The 14883-nt window shown below is 35.2% G+C and overlaps 1 non-coding gene and 1 pseudogene across 1 annotated transcript; both read left to right on the top strand.

Moving 5' to 3' along the window:
* Positions 1-977: 977 nt before the first annotated feature.
* LOC120595258 (uncharacterized) lies at positions 978-1096 on the top strand (annotated as a pseudogene).
* Positions 1097-13263: 12167 nt separating this feature from the next.
* On the top strand, positions 13264-13382 carry LOC120595287 (5S ribosomal RNA). The gene has a single exon (XR_005650785.1). It is a non-coding gene; the product is annotated as a 5S ribosomal RNA (ribosomal RNA).
* Positions 13383-14883: the final 1501 nt, after the last annotated feature.

Raw genomic sequence — 14883 nt, 5'->3', positions numbered from 1 at the left:
TTTCAAATGGTTATTCTTAGATAAGAAAACAGCTTTTTAAAAACATTAGTGGTATCCATTAATCTCTAAATGGAGGATGTCAACTTCAAGAGAATCTTATTTTCTTATTAAGGGAGACTTTTAACTTAGAAATCTTAGGAGTTGAATCAGTTATTTGAAAATTTTAAAAACAATGGCAAACAAATATTTATTAAATGTCTACTATAGATTGAGTATAAAATATATTTATAAGTACTTTATATTGCAGATGAATTTTCATTCAGAATAGCTTTTCTATTAAAAAAAGAAAAAATATCCAACTTAAGCCTGAGATATTTCAGTTATTAATGTTTTTGTTTTTTACTTTTAACATTCAAATAATGAGCTCTGTCAGAGACAATCTACGTGAAAGTTCCCATAAAGGTGCTTTATGAAAAGTGCTTTCAACTAACATAAGCATCACTCTTTAAAAGAGCTAAAAATTATTAATGTTATCAAATTTATTTTTTAAAAAAAACAGTTAGCAAGAATGTAAATGAGAAATTTTTCAAGTTCAATTGGAAGAGACCATGAGGGAGCATGTTTCTGACATATAAATATTCAGATGAGAAGATGGAATATTGTTATGTAACAATTCTAGCAATAAGGGAATGGGATTTGGGGTATTATAGACATTTTAAAATTGTAATTTATGTGAATGATGATCTGAATTAACAAAAATGAAGTAATTTCTAACTTATCTAAGCAGTAAAATTAAATACTAATTAAATAAAATATTTCAGAGGGTACTAATGGCTTTATAGCCATTAAAGTACTCAGTGGAATCTTTTGGGACTTTTTTCCCAGCAGCTATTGAATACTCAGATGATTAATAATTTAAGATAGTTTTAATATGGCCCAGCTTATTTGATTAAGATAAAGAACTAAATGTAACTTTGGAAGTGTCTTACAGACAGCTATGATGGAGTTGAAAAATTATTAGACATAAAACCAAGAGGGTCTATGGCCATGCCACCCTGAACAAGCCCAATCCCGTCTGATCTCGGAAGCTAAGCAGGGTCAGGCCTGGTTAGTACTTGGATGGGAGACCACCTAGGAAGACCAGGCGCTATAGGCATAAAAAATAAAAAATAAGGGATTGTAAACTGACAAGGTCAACCAAGGATTGCCTCGCCAAAAAAAAACAAAAACCAGGAGAAATAGTCAATCAAACCCTATGGCCTGATAGCCACATGATTCAATTTCTCTATGTCTCAGTTTCCACTCATACACATAAACATATTACATACACATATATCCATACACACACATATATATATACATATATGTACATATATAAATGCACATATGGATCAGGATTTTAAATTAAATTTATTGGGGCGACATTGGTTAATAAAATCACACAGGTCTCAAGTGTGTAATTCAATAATATGTCATATGTATCTTACATTGTGAGTTCACCACTCAAAGATGAATTTCCTTCTGTCACCATATATTTGATCCCTTTTACTCTTATCTACCTCCCCGCTCCCCCTTTCTCTCTGGCAACCACTAAACTGTTATCTGTGTCTATAAGTCTCTGTTTGTTTGTCTTGTTCGATTGTTGCTTTTAGTTTTATATCCTATGTATGAATGAAATCATATGATTCTCAACTTTTGTCTGACTTATTCCATTTAGCATAATTCAGTGAGGATTAAAAGATAAAATGCATACAAAAATGGTCTTTAAATTCTAAAATAAAAAGCACACATGTGATGATTATTATTAGATACAACCATCTGGCAAGATTATATTTCTCTCTTCTCTATCAGAGAGTAACACTGAGGATCTTCCTGCCTATTCAGATTTACTATAGCCCTTTGGCTGTTGATTCTTAAAAGTCAAGCACTAGAGGATTGAATTATGTCATTCTTACTAGTGGAATGTTATCTTAAACATTTACATAAATTAATTGACCTTGGGCATTTTTTTTTGTCCTGATAACCACTTCACACTTATTTGATATGTCATCATGTAGTTGGATTCAGACTTGAATTCAAATGCCAGCAGCACTACTGAGTAACTGGGACTTAGAACAAGTCACTTGACCTCTCTGAACTTCAATTACAGATCATTGTAAAGTGACAATAACATAAATCGACCCTGATGAAGTTTTTATAATATTTAGGTGAGGTAATATATTTACCATGTAGTGCACAAATAAGCACATAATAAGGGCTCAATCACTGTTGAGTTCTTTTTCTACCCTCCTCCACAAAGTTTACTTATTTTATGAATTCTCTGGGCTCAAAATTGTTCTCAATTTAAAGGTAGCACTCAATAACTGGTGGTTGAATAGATAAATGATCCCCCAACCTACAGTCTTGGGAAAGTAGAAGCCCATCCAGGTCAAGTCCAGACTCTTTAGTCTGATTCTTCACATCTACCAGAAGCTAGCTTGACCATGAGGTCCAGTGTGACTCCACAGCTCTGCGCCTGCAGCACAACTCCCGTGTCCTCACTGCCTCCTCTCCAACATTTAAAATTTTTGATTTGCCTTGCTGAGACTTCACTAATATTTCTCCTTTCCTTTTGTGTGTGTGTGTGTGAGAGAGAGAGAGAGATAGAGAGACAGCGAGAGACGAGAGAGAGAGAAAGAGGGGGAGGGAAAGGGGGAGAGTTTAATCCATACTCTGGCAATAGTTATTGTTTCAATTGGGAAAATACTCCAGGGAGCACCATGTAGAATATAGTCAAAGCCTCTAGGTCTTGACTCTCTTGATTTCTTCCCAGTAACAGAGGTTTTGTTTCTTATCCTAACAGACATTAGCCAAAGATTTCCATTAGTGAAATTTATTCTTTGGCTGGAATTATTTTAGCAACATTGCTTGTTTTTTCATAAACAAGATGTACAAATCTCTTAAGTCCAGAAGTCTTTTACCCTTCAGAATGGTATTTGAGACTTGATTCCAAAAGGTGCTGTATTCATTCTTGATTCAAAGAGTTCTGTTGCATGATGAAATCTATAACGTTAGCAGAATCTAAGCTTTGAATAAATCTTTCACTCAAGGTATAGTTACATCACCTAAAAAATAGTGTTCACAGTGGTTTGTGTGACTGTTTCTATACCTAGATGATGAGAAATGCTTGCATATGTGACAAAATTCTAAGTTCTGACTTTATTGTCACTGGTGTAACAGGGGTCAAAATATAAGGAAAAATCCTATGGCCCTCAACCTATTTCTATGAGAGGCCCCCAGACCTCCAAATTGTAAACAACCCAATTGGCTCAGACCAGTTGTAAGATTTGGTCCACAAAGCAAGGTGGGATTTATATGGATTTTTAGCAAAAGCAGGAAACAAACATCTTTTCTGAAATGCAAAATCTGAAGACAAGAAAACCGTGTGGACTAGTCCTCATGTTTGTCTAACTGCATATGTTGTGACAGAAGGAACCCTGGGGGCTATTTCAAAACAGATCATAGTGTTCCACTGATGAAAAATTAGAAGAACATTAGGAGCAGCAAGATAGCCTGACTTAAGGGGGTTTTATTACCTCTCTTACTTAATATTTAACTCAGCATATATGTTGTAAGAAATAAAATAGAGAAAAATGTGGGCATGACTGGTGATAAAATGCTTATCAATATTTGGAAAAAAATATAAAAATCATAAGAAGTTAATTTAGTCTAAGTGATTGATTAACAGATCTCTGTATCAGCATGTGTTTAACCCCAGTAAGGTGACCTATTTCCAGGAAGATTGAGACAAGTGATAGCAGATCACTGACCATTCAAAAATTAGTGACCACAGGGATTTGACATAGAGGTGAAGCTACTGAGTGAAAAAATTAGAGCTTAGACAAGTGATTTTAATGTGATTTAAAATAATGTATAATGAGAGAAGATTTACATTTAATATTAATTCTAAAGGGCAATAATTTAGTGCTTTTTTCTGTGATAATCATTACAGTTAGTACAGAATGCAAAATTGAGAATTTGAGGCCATGATACATCTAAATCTTACAAAAAGTTTAACTTCTGCATTAAAACTAAACTGTAAATTATTTAAATGTGATCTAATATGAGATTACAACTAAAATTAAGATTATAATTATAGTATGCTATTATTAAAAACCAGAGTCTTTTATGAATTGGTTTTAGTGAAAGTCAGGTAGTAATCTAAAAAAATAGATCTAAAAATAATAGTTTCCACTAGAATTTTCTGGGTAAGTTTAATATAAAATACCTGACACTTTTTTTTTAAATAAGAGTTTAACAATTTAATGAAACATTATCTTAATTTAGGTGATATATCTTAACAGTCTTAATTTTTATAACACTGGATTAATGTATATTTGTATTTAACCAAAGGACTCTGAGACTTTGCAGTTTTCTTGCTATATTGTCTAAAACTACAATCAGGATTTTGTAATACGTATTTGAAGTGAGGTTTCCATTACAATCCATGATCTAAAAAAAGACTTCAAACAAATCCTCAAGAGTTCATTGCAAAACATACGCTATTCCAAGATAATAGTTTTCTTTTAGATGCCTCTGAAGGACTATTAAGACCTCATAACTGAAGCTGGGCCGAAATAATATAAACTGGGAAAATGCTGCCATGATACATTGAGCTGGTAAGAGAATCCTATACATGATAGGAAAACATAGCTCAGAAAAGGGAGTAAGATAAGTTAAGAAATTTCATAAGCGCACAAAATAGCAGAGTTAAAAATTGCATTGACTAGAACCGCTTCCAGGAAAATAGAATAGAGGCACTTTTTCCTATTCCTCCCACTAAGCACAACTAAAAATCCTGGATGTTATACGTAAAACAAACATAAATACACAAAGGTGCACAGGAGAAGCCATACTGTCTAGAGCATTCAGGACCTGAGGAAACCTGGTGGTGAATTTCCTTGTTCCCAGGGTTTTCTTTGGCCTCATGTACCACAGACATAGAGCTACAGAAGCCAGAAAACCAGAAATGCCAAAGGACACAAACAGAAAAATCCTTATTAAAATCCTGCTCTCTCTAGTCAAAGGACTAGGGGAGGAGAAACCTGGCAAGGCAGAAACCTTTATCAATGACTGCTCCACTCCAGCCAGACAGCACAGAAAGGAAATGGTGGCCCAATCTACTCAAGCAAAGGTCTGGCGGTAAGCCTTGACCTTTCACCTTTGCAAGGCTGCAAACAAGTACCCTACCTCCCCTGCCGGGAAGGTGTCGAAGAGCTGGAGTGACAAGGACCCTAGCCTGGTATCAGTGAAGATTACATGGGAAGCCTCTCTGCCTTCTCCCACCCTGCTGGGAGAAGAGGCTTCAAGGAGAATCACTACTTTACCTCTCTCCCACTGTGGTGATGTCAGTAGAGGCTACAAGGCAGCTGGAATTCCCACCTCCTTTAAATTTGGTCTGTAATACTGTTTTCTACTAAAAGGAACCAGGACTCCCCGGAGAAATGACTGATACACTGATACCTTATCTAAAGAAGAGATGGTACAAGGTGATTCTGAAAAGATGGGACAAGGTGAGTCTGGAATAAATTTTTGTTCTAGAAAACAAAGAACCTTTCAAAACTTAGTGTCGAAAGATTAGGTCAAAGGAACTCAGAAACAAGCCCCCACTGGCCAAAGTCATAACAATTTGGGCATCATACTGCAGAGAGAGAGAAAAAAAAGAATCTATTTTTAAATCTATGAGTCTATGTGATGCTTAAAAGTGGAAAAAATGCATAAATTACTTAAAACATATTTTTCAAAACGTTTAACTTATACCTAAACAAGTGTTTAGATTTGACTTCCAACAGTAGAAATAGAAATGAGCTAAATGATACTAAATAAAGCAATCGCATAAAACTCATAGTAAAGACATTCTGTAAGATAAACGGCATGAATCCTCAATAGCCAGAGTGGCAGCACAAAAAAAATACTATTAAATATTGAAATACACTTAAGACACAGGAAAACCAGATGCAAAAATGAGATCCTGGATTGAATTTGATTTTGACAACTAGACTTCAAGGGAATTTTGGAAGAACAATTGGGAAAATATGAATATGGAATGAGTGTCTATGTTATTAGGAATGTATTGTTTATTTTATTAAATGCAATGCTATTATTTTGGCCATGTAAGATGACAATCCAATTTTTTAGAGGAGCATACAGAAATATTTAGGGGTACAAGTTTATATTGTTTGTAATTTGCCTTAAATTTTTTCACTTTAGAGAGCATGATCTATATGTGTCTATCAGTTGGTTTTAATTACACCATAATGGTGTTCAGCTGCCCTAATTTGGAATACGCTCTCCAGAGGTGATCAACTAACATTTAATGAAAAAGCCACATACCAGAGGCAGCTACTGCAAGTATCTTACTGTGCTTCAAATCTCCAATCAACAATATAGGTTTTGTCGATTAGTTTTATAGATGTTGGAAATGATTTTTTGTTGGTAAAATCGGTGGTATTAAGGATATGTTGGCTTGATTAAAATTATTGTAGAGGAACTTTCTGCCTTTATATAATTTAAGAATCTCAGTCCTTAGCAATGGTGCCTTATGTTTGCCCCCAAAAAATACTGGACTAGAAAGAAGGCACATATTCTACTTATAATGCGCCATTAATTCACTCTTGAAGGACCGTGCTTCTCTAACATTGGTAGATTTGACAAATTGTGATCTTATATTGATACAGAATTATCTTTCAAATCAATTTTTGTTTCCTAATGGTAGATATAGTCCATCATGTCTTTTGAAATGAATTTTGATGCTTTAAAATATGTTTATCTATTTGGTGATGGACAGAGAGGAGGGGGGTTGGGAGGCGGGGAGATTGGGGTGAAGTACAAATTAGTAGTTGATAGTTGGGCATGGGGAGCATGGAAGAGGGAATGTAGTTAGCATTAATATGATGGCTAAGTGGAGGGCCAGGGGAAAGAGGAAACAATTTGGGGGATCATTTTATGAACATTATAGATGTCTAACTAACGTACCGTATACTTGATACTAATTTAAATAAATAAATTTATTTTTAAAAATCTGTCCAAATTTTATACTAAAGTTTGTTTCAAACAATAGAGATTTTCATCATATGAGGCATAATATTGTATAGGAAGTAAATAGCAGGGTGGTTCGTTAGTTATTTTGTAATCACCTCTTTAGATTTATATTCCTTTGTTCTTTAAATCCCAGCTGATTTGGATTCATGTGCTTAGGAATCATTTTGTGAAATGTAATATTTTTTTCCCAAAGAAAGCTCTTTCATTAAGTTCTTTTCATTTCTCACTATTCAAAACAAATGTAATATAAACTTACAAGAAATGACTGTTTCTACCTGACTGCTTTCTTTACATAGACTTTTGTGAAATGAAAAATTAGCTAGATAGCTTAATAGTTATTAATGACAATATAATTATAACAAAGTTATCAGAACAATTGTTTTCTTCCATGCCTAGATGGGAAGATGATTCACTTAGGATATAATTGCTCCTTCCTAATTGGAATCATTTGTGTATAAAGATTTAGAAATGAATGGAAATGCCAAATTGATGGAATTCAATCCAGAGAACTAGCTCCTATCCCACCTTTAATAGGCTTTGTATTTATAAGCATTATAAACCTTTTGAGGCCTGATAAAAACTGCTGGCACTCTCCAGGGAAAACATATACACATACACTCAAAACTTTTCATCCAAAACCAAGGGACTCACAGACCATCTGAAACTCATCTATTTAACTGAAGGCAAAAATCCATAGGGCAGAGGAATATAGAAATACACATTTTAAAGATAAAATACCCTGATTCTTTATACCCAGAACTGTTCCAATACCAGTAATAATCCCCTAGGAACATAAACACATACATTCCCTTTTTTCTTCCTCCTGTTTATGGGAATAATGGAGATTAATAGAAACTAACAGATAAAAAGACCTTATAAGACCATCTACTCCCACCTCTTTATTTTATAAGTGAGGACAATGAGACCTATGGGGTAAGTAATTTCCCCAAGATGGTACTATTAGTTAATGGCAGAGCCAGATCTCAAGATTTACAGGCCAGATTTCATTGGTCATGCTTTCTCCCCAGGAAAAAAAGACCAAATTCTCAGCATCCTGAATGCTGTGATATCTCTTCTCCAGTGTTAGTGCTCATGTGTCTGGAATCATAAAGTTGTAAGAGTGAGAAACATTTGAGGTATATATTTACTATTTCACACATTTCTTGGAATTGTCCTATTGGAGGGTTGCATATTTTGAGACTAAGGTTAGTAGCATGAAAATTTAGCTGGCCAGTGTAGAAGTTAGGATCTGCATGAAATAACTGGACCCTCTGACAATGCAGAGAGGTTGTCTGCTTGCTGGGTGAATCTAGCATGCTGGTTCTGAAAGGCTGCGCTGGTTGGCATTTATGACATGATGAATTTGCTATGATTCAAGCCTGGAGCTTCAGACTTATAGGCTTGCAAGCTGAATCTGTCAACATTCCTAGTGTAATGCTGTCTCTCAGGGGCTGTCACACTGAACCAAGGTCTCCAAGACTGAAACATAGAACCAGAAAGCCAATTTATTAAATTACAATGAGAAATACACTGTGACAGGATCTGCCTCTAAGGACAGATCTACAAAAGAAGCCAAATTCTAATCAGAAAATTGTTTCTGAACTTTGAGTCCAAATAAGAGGAGTTAGATGAACACAAAGCAGTAGACTAAAGTGGTTCAAATTATCCATCTCACAGTAGGGATGGTATTGCGTATGGAAACCAGAATACTTAAATTGAATTCTCTCTCAAAGGGTCTTAGGGATTTATTCTCTACTTTAGACAAATTCCAAGTAAGTTGAGGTTCTTCTCTTTGACTCTGTGCTTAAAATTCAGCACAAAGATAGATGTATAATCAACCTGTGTACAACCTCATTAATAGAGAGAAGGAATCTCCTGAACCCAGCTTCTGGAGTGTTCTTTGCACAGGTTCATGACAACCTGTCCTCACTCTCACTAAGCCCAGGGTTGAGGAGTAAAAGACCAGAAATGATTAATTGGAAGTGAGACTTAATTTGATTACTAAGTGCCAAGAAAATTGGAGCTTTTTAAATTAATATATAATTTTTCTTTCTTAAAATGTCTTTACGCCTAGACTTTTACCTAGACTTTATTATGTCTACTTCACTGCAAACTTAGAGGATTTTAAAGACTTTGGGCTACATGAATGATTGTTGAATCAATCACTTCACCTTGCACATGATGATACAGAGATCTAATATCCAGTGACTTCTCCAAAGACACACAGCAGTTAGGAGTGAAGGAGGACTGAAACCAGGGATTAGTTCTGTCCTTAGATGCAGGAAATGACCTCAGGGTATCCTCACTCTTTAGAATGCCTTCTTCAAAATGTTCTAAGTCCCCTGTAGTGTCTGAAACTGACCAACAATGTTGCCTGGCAAGAGTGACCTGATTCTCAACTGAGAACCTCATGGGTTCGATCACTCTGTCTCATCTCTGAGGCTCTCTCAGCCCCTCTTATCCTACCCAGAGGGTCAAGCAGATGTCCTCCAGATCTCTGGGACTTGAGCTTGTGGGGTTGTCCTGGGCTCACATAGCTGGGTTCCAGTTCTAGGAAGAAGTCTTATAAGTAGATCTTTTTTATTGTCCAGCATGGTTCCTTTTTGCAGAATTAGGCAAGAATATGCATTAGAATGGTCCTGGCATGATGATTTAACTAACTCTCACTTACAGTAGATACAGGATGAGTTCACAGGTCTGGTCCATAAATACTTCACTACTAACCCTTTGTATTGAGCCATGTGTGTGGACTCATGTTTTGGCTATTGCTTGTTCATATCCAACCACAGTGCTACCTCCTGTAGTACCTGAAGGTGGAAGTGGTAGCAGAAGACTTTCTTTACACTGTGTACCTTCTACCACTGGCACCCAAGGTGGTCACTCTATCCTCTCCACAAGCTCTAAGCCATGGATCAGTCAGTCCTTGGGGGTGATAGCTCCTATCCCCTTTAAAAGTTTTCAAAACCATTGCTCTGCAAAGCCTATAGACCATTCCAAATGACGTCTTTTTTTTTTCCGACAATCAATATAGTGATGGCATGCTAAGATCAACATTTCTTGTGAAAATGAGATTGCTCTTCTCTATCAGATATTTTATTGTTAGTATATAAAAACACAACTGATTTTTTATCCTTCAACTTAACTGAATTCATTTATTAGTTCTAACTCTTTTTTGGTGGAGTCCCTAGGGTTTTCTACATGTAAGATGCTGCTGCCTAAACGGAGATAATTTTACTTCTTCCTTTCCAACTTGGATGCCTTTTATTTTTTTTCTTAATAAATTTCTCTGTCTAGGACTTCCAGTCCTATGTTGAATAGGAATGGTGAGAGTGAACATCCATGTCTTATTCCTTATTTTAGAAGATAAGATTTTAGCTTTGCAGTATTGACTATAATGTTAGCTGTGGGCTAATGATATATGGCCTTTATCATGTAGAGGTATATTCCTTTTATAACCAAATTGTTGAGATCTTTTATCATGAAAAAAATTTGAATTTTGTCAAATGCTATTTATGCATCTGAGAACATCATATAATTTTCATCCTTCACTCTATTAATGTGGTTTATCACATTTATTAATTTCCATATGTTGAACCATCTTTGCATCCCAGGGATAAATTTCACTTGCTCATAGTGTATGATCCTTTTAATGTACTTTTGAATTTGATTTGCTAGTATTTTGTTGAGAAATTTTGCATTTATAGTCTTCAAGGATAGTACCCTATAGTTTTCTCGTAGTGTCTGTACCTAGCTTTGGTGTCAGTGTAATGAATGCTTTTGGTGTCAGTGTAATAGAAGTGTTCCCTCTTCAATGCTTTTAAAAGAGTGAGAGAATTGGCATTAATTCTTCTTTAAATGTTTAGCAGAATTCACCAGTGAAGACATCTGGTCTTGTACTTTTCTTTGATGGGAGGTTTTTTTTATTACTGCTTCAATCTCCTTAGTCTTTACTGTTCTGTTCAGATTTTCTATTTCTTCATAATTCAGTTGGTAGGTTGTATGTTTCCAGAAATTTTTTATTTCTTCTAGGTTATTCAGTATGTTGGTGTATAATTTTTTCATAGTAGCCTCTTATGATTCTTTGTAGTTCTGTGGTATCATTGTAATGTCTTCTCTTTCATTTATAATTTTATTTAGCTAGTTCTCTTTCTTTATTTTACAATTACCTTACCTAAAGTTTTATTACTTTTGTTTATCTTTAAAAAAAAAAAACCAACTCTTAGTTTCATTAATTTTTTTCAACTGTTTTTCTAGTCTCTATTTCATTTATTTCTGCCCTGATCTTTGTTATTTCTTTCCTTCTTGTAAATTTGGGCTTAGTTTTTTTTTTCTTTTTTTCTAATAACTTGGGATATAAAGTTAGGTTGTTTATTTGATAGCTTTCTTTTTTCTTAATGTAGACATTATTGCTATAACTATCCCTCTTAGAACTGTTTTTGTTGCACCTCATAAGTTTTGGTATGTGTTTTCATTTTTGCATGTCTTAAGATGCTTTCTGATTTCCCTTTTGATTTCTTCCTTGGTCCATTGTTTATTCAAAAGTGTGTTGTTTAATTTTTACATATTCATGAATATTCCAGTTTTCCTGCTCTTATTGATATCTACTTTCATACCATTGTGGTTGGAAAAGATACTTGATATGATTTCAGTCTTTTTAAATTTGCTAAGGCTTGCTATATGGCTCTACATATCATCTATTCTGAAGAATATTACATGTATGCTTGGGAAAAATATATATTCTGGTGCTTTTGGATGGACTATTTTGTGTATGCCTCTTAATTATGTTTGGTTTATAGTGTTATTCAGATCTATTGTTTTCTTTTAAATTTAATTTTCTCTCTGGAAAATCTATCCAATGTTGAAAGTGGGGTATTGATGTGCTCTACTATTATTGTATGTCAGTCTATTTCTCTCTTCGATTCTGTTAATATTGCTTTAAATATTTAGTAGTTTCTATGTTGGGTGCATATATATTTACTTCAAAAAGATAAATGTTTTGCATTAATGTAGAATGAGTGTGACTCCTGCCAGTTCTGTGGAAGGGATCCTATCTGATCACTGATCACTGGATGGGCCCTTTGTTAACAAGAAAATGAGAGTGATAAAATCACAAAAGCCTGCATAACTACAGTTGTGTACCTACACTGCTAGCCACGTTTAACTTGACTCTGGGAGGGGGGCGGGCAGGAACCGAAATATAAGCCCCCTTTTCTCACCAAATTGAATGAAAAACAAGGTCGGCATTTTTTAAACCAGTGGCCACATTGTGAAAGCTACTGTACATTGTCCATTCATTTAAAAATCAAAGTCGCTATAATGGTGTAAAAGTGGTAACCAGTGCCTTTTAAGTTTTTTATGGTGAATATTTTTTCTCTAAGATTGAGAATTATCTCCATTGTCTCAACAGTCGGAGTTGGCAGGACTGGCCTTAGATGGTGGCTGAGCCCAGCTGGAACTGAGCCCCAGAGCTGTTTCAGTTTTCACAGCCAAGATTGATGTCTGTAGACCTGGCTTTGAAGGCATGAATAGTGGTGTCCTCTGCCAGGTTCCTGGATAAAAAAAACTTTGAAAAAAAACAAGGGATGTGAGAAAGTCCAGCAGATTCTGGCACAAATTCCCCAAGGAGAAAAAGGATCAGAAACTGGAGAGATTGACTCAGGCTGGGCAAAAGATATATGTTATATCATAGGAGGATAAGACAAGCCTATAAAGCCACTTCAAAAAGAAAAAAGGACTTATAGGAGGAAAAAGAGGAATGTAACCCTTGGTTCATTGGGAGAACAGAATGAAGGAGCATCTTCTGAGCTCTAAATAATTTAAAAGAAAAAAATGACCGTATTAAGAAAATAATTTTTCTTTGATGAAAGGTAAAATGCAGTTTCTCATTCTGTATCTGTTTGTTACTAAGATATTTGCCTAACCTTTACTTTCTTATAATCATTATGTTATGGTCAATCACTGTTCTTAATCAAACATTCTTCTATGTAAATATTCACATGCAGTGTGTTTCTTGAGGCTCTTTATATTATGATAAGTCAAAAAAAGGTCTTGGGTTTTAATACTAATTGTGAACATAATTGAACCTATTTTTCACCTGCAGTCATCCCCTCTCTTGCAATTAACATCTCTAAGCCTAGATTCTCCTCTAGACACGAGCCAAGAATAAAACTCCCCTGTGATTGAAATAGTTTTCATGGCTGCTCTTTTAATCATAAAAATCCAAATTTAAAGGATAGGTCATTAGTCTACGGCCACGCCACCCTGAACAAGCCCGATCCCATCTGATCTCGAAAGCTAAGCAGGGTCGGGCCTGGTTAGTACTTGGATGGGAGACCGCCTAGGAAGACCAGGTGCTGTAGGCGTAAAAAATAAAATAAAATAATTAAAAAATGAAGGATTGTAAGCTGAATTATTTTTTTTCTTTTCTTCTTTTTAGTTACAAAATAATGATGACAAATGTATGTTCATGAAAATCGTGTTTGAAAAAATTCTGGGAACTTATTTTGTTTTCTACTATATGCCAGGAGTAAAGATTAGTGCTGCATAGATCAGCATTAGCAGTGGTTTCTGACATTTCCTTAACTCTTTGCATGGTCGATTGGGGTTGAATACCTCAAGGTGTCTTTCAACATATGAGGTGTTGGTTGTTCAGTTATATTTCACTCTTTTCTGCTGGTTACTTAGCATCTGGTGGGCCTTCCCAATGGTGTTGGCAAGTCTCATCCCTCACAGAGTGACTGGAAATGTACAACTTGTTACTTGGTGACCACCAGCAAATAAAGAGCTCTTGTTTTCCAGTCTGCTTATATTGCCAAATGAACGTGCTGCTCTAATATCTAATAGCCTTTACAAGCTTTTGGGTTTTGTTCTTTTTAGTAATGATTACTTGGACTTTCCAGTTCCCATATTGTCCTGTCATTTTCACAGTGGGGGTGGGGCCAGAGACATTGCTAAAGAATCTCAAAAGTATTGCCTCTGAAGCCTCATTAAACCAAATTGGTCACATTTTCCATAGTCCCCAAACTGCAACATCTTGAGAAACCAGCATCTCATCCAAAGTTTCCCTCCCAGTAAATTTTGGAGCACTCTCTAATGCCTTTATTTTCTTTATTTCCCAATTCAGGTCTTTAGACAAAGGTATACTTCATTTTACACATATAATTAGTTCCCCAATAGTGGTGTGAAAATCAGGTATTTTTTAAATTAACGTATAAGCTAAATTCACTAGGGACGATGATGGCACAAAAGAAATCCATTAGAATTATTTAATAAGTCAACTCTTGTGACCATCCTTAACTTACTATGTATGCAAAAAACAGTATGTTCATATGTCATATATCCTTAACTATTAAGTGCACTTGTGGGTGTTCCCATTACAATGTGCCACTTCAGGGCATTGATTTCAATACTGGCCAAACTGAGTAACTATTAATTTCGATAGTTTGGAAATCCTTTCACTCATTTATGTTTTCATTGTTGGTTTGGTTTGGTTTGGTTTTGGTTTTGGTTTGTTTTTGAAGTGAAAGATCAATAAACCTCGGGCCTGGGCTCTTTTTCCTGAAGACAACAGGGACAAGTAGTGTGTCGATATGAAGGAACACACTAGAAGACTGTTGTCCATCTTGATTGGTGGGTGCCTTGCTCCAACAGTCTCTAAAATTTTGCTGTCATCTCTTTCACAGCCATGTTTCTGTTTCCTTTGAATAAGAAATATAAGGCATGAGTGACTTGAATCAATCACCTAATAAGCTGTTTCTCAAACTGTAGTCCAAGAAACACTAGTCACTTGACATTTTCCTTCAATATATACGTGCTAGTGACCAATAGTTCACTCATACATTTGAGGCATACTATTTCTTCTTA

The sequence above is a fragment of the Pteropus medius genome, unplaced genomic scaffold (genome assembly GCF_902729225.1).
Source record: "Pteropus medius unplaced genomic scaffold, Ma_sr-lr_union100, whole genome shotgun sequence".
Taxonomy (NCBI): domain Eukaryota; kingdom Metazoa; phylum Chordata; class Mammalia; order Chiroptera; family Pteropodidae; genus Pteropus; species Pteropus medius.
Note: the sequence above shows the minus strand (reverse complement) of the source record. Positions and strands in the feature narration are given on the sequence as shown.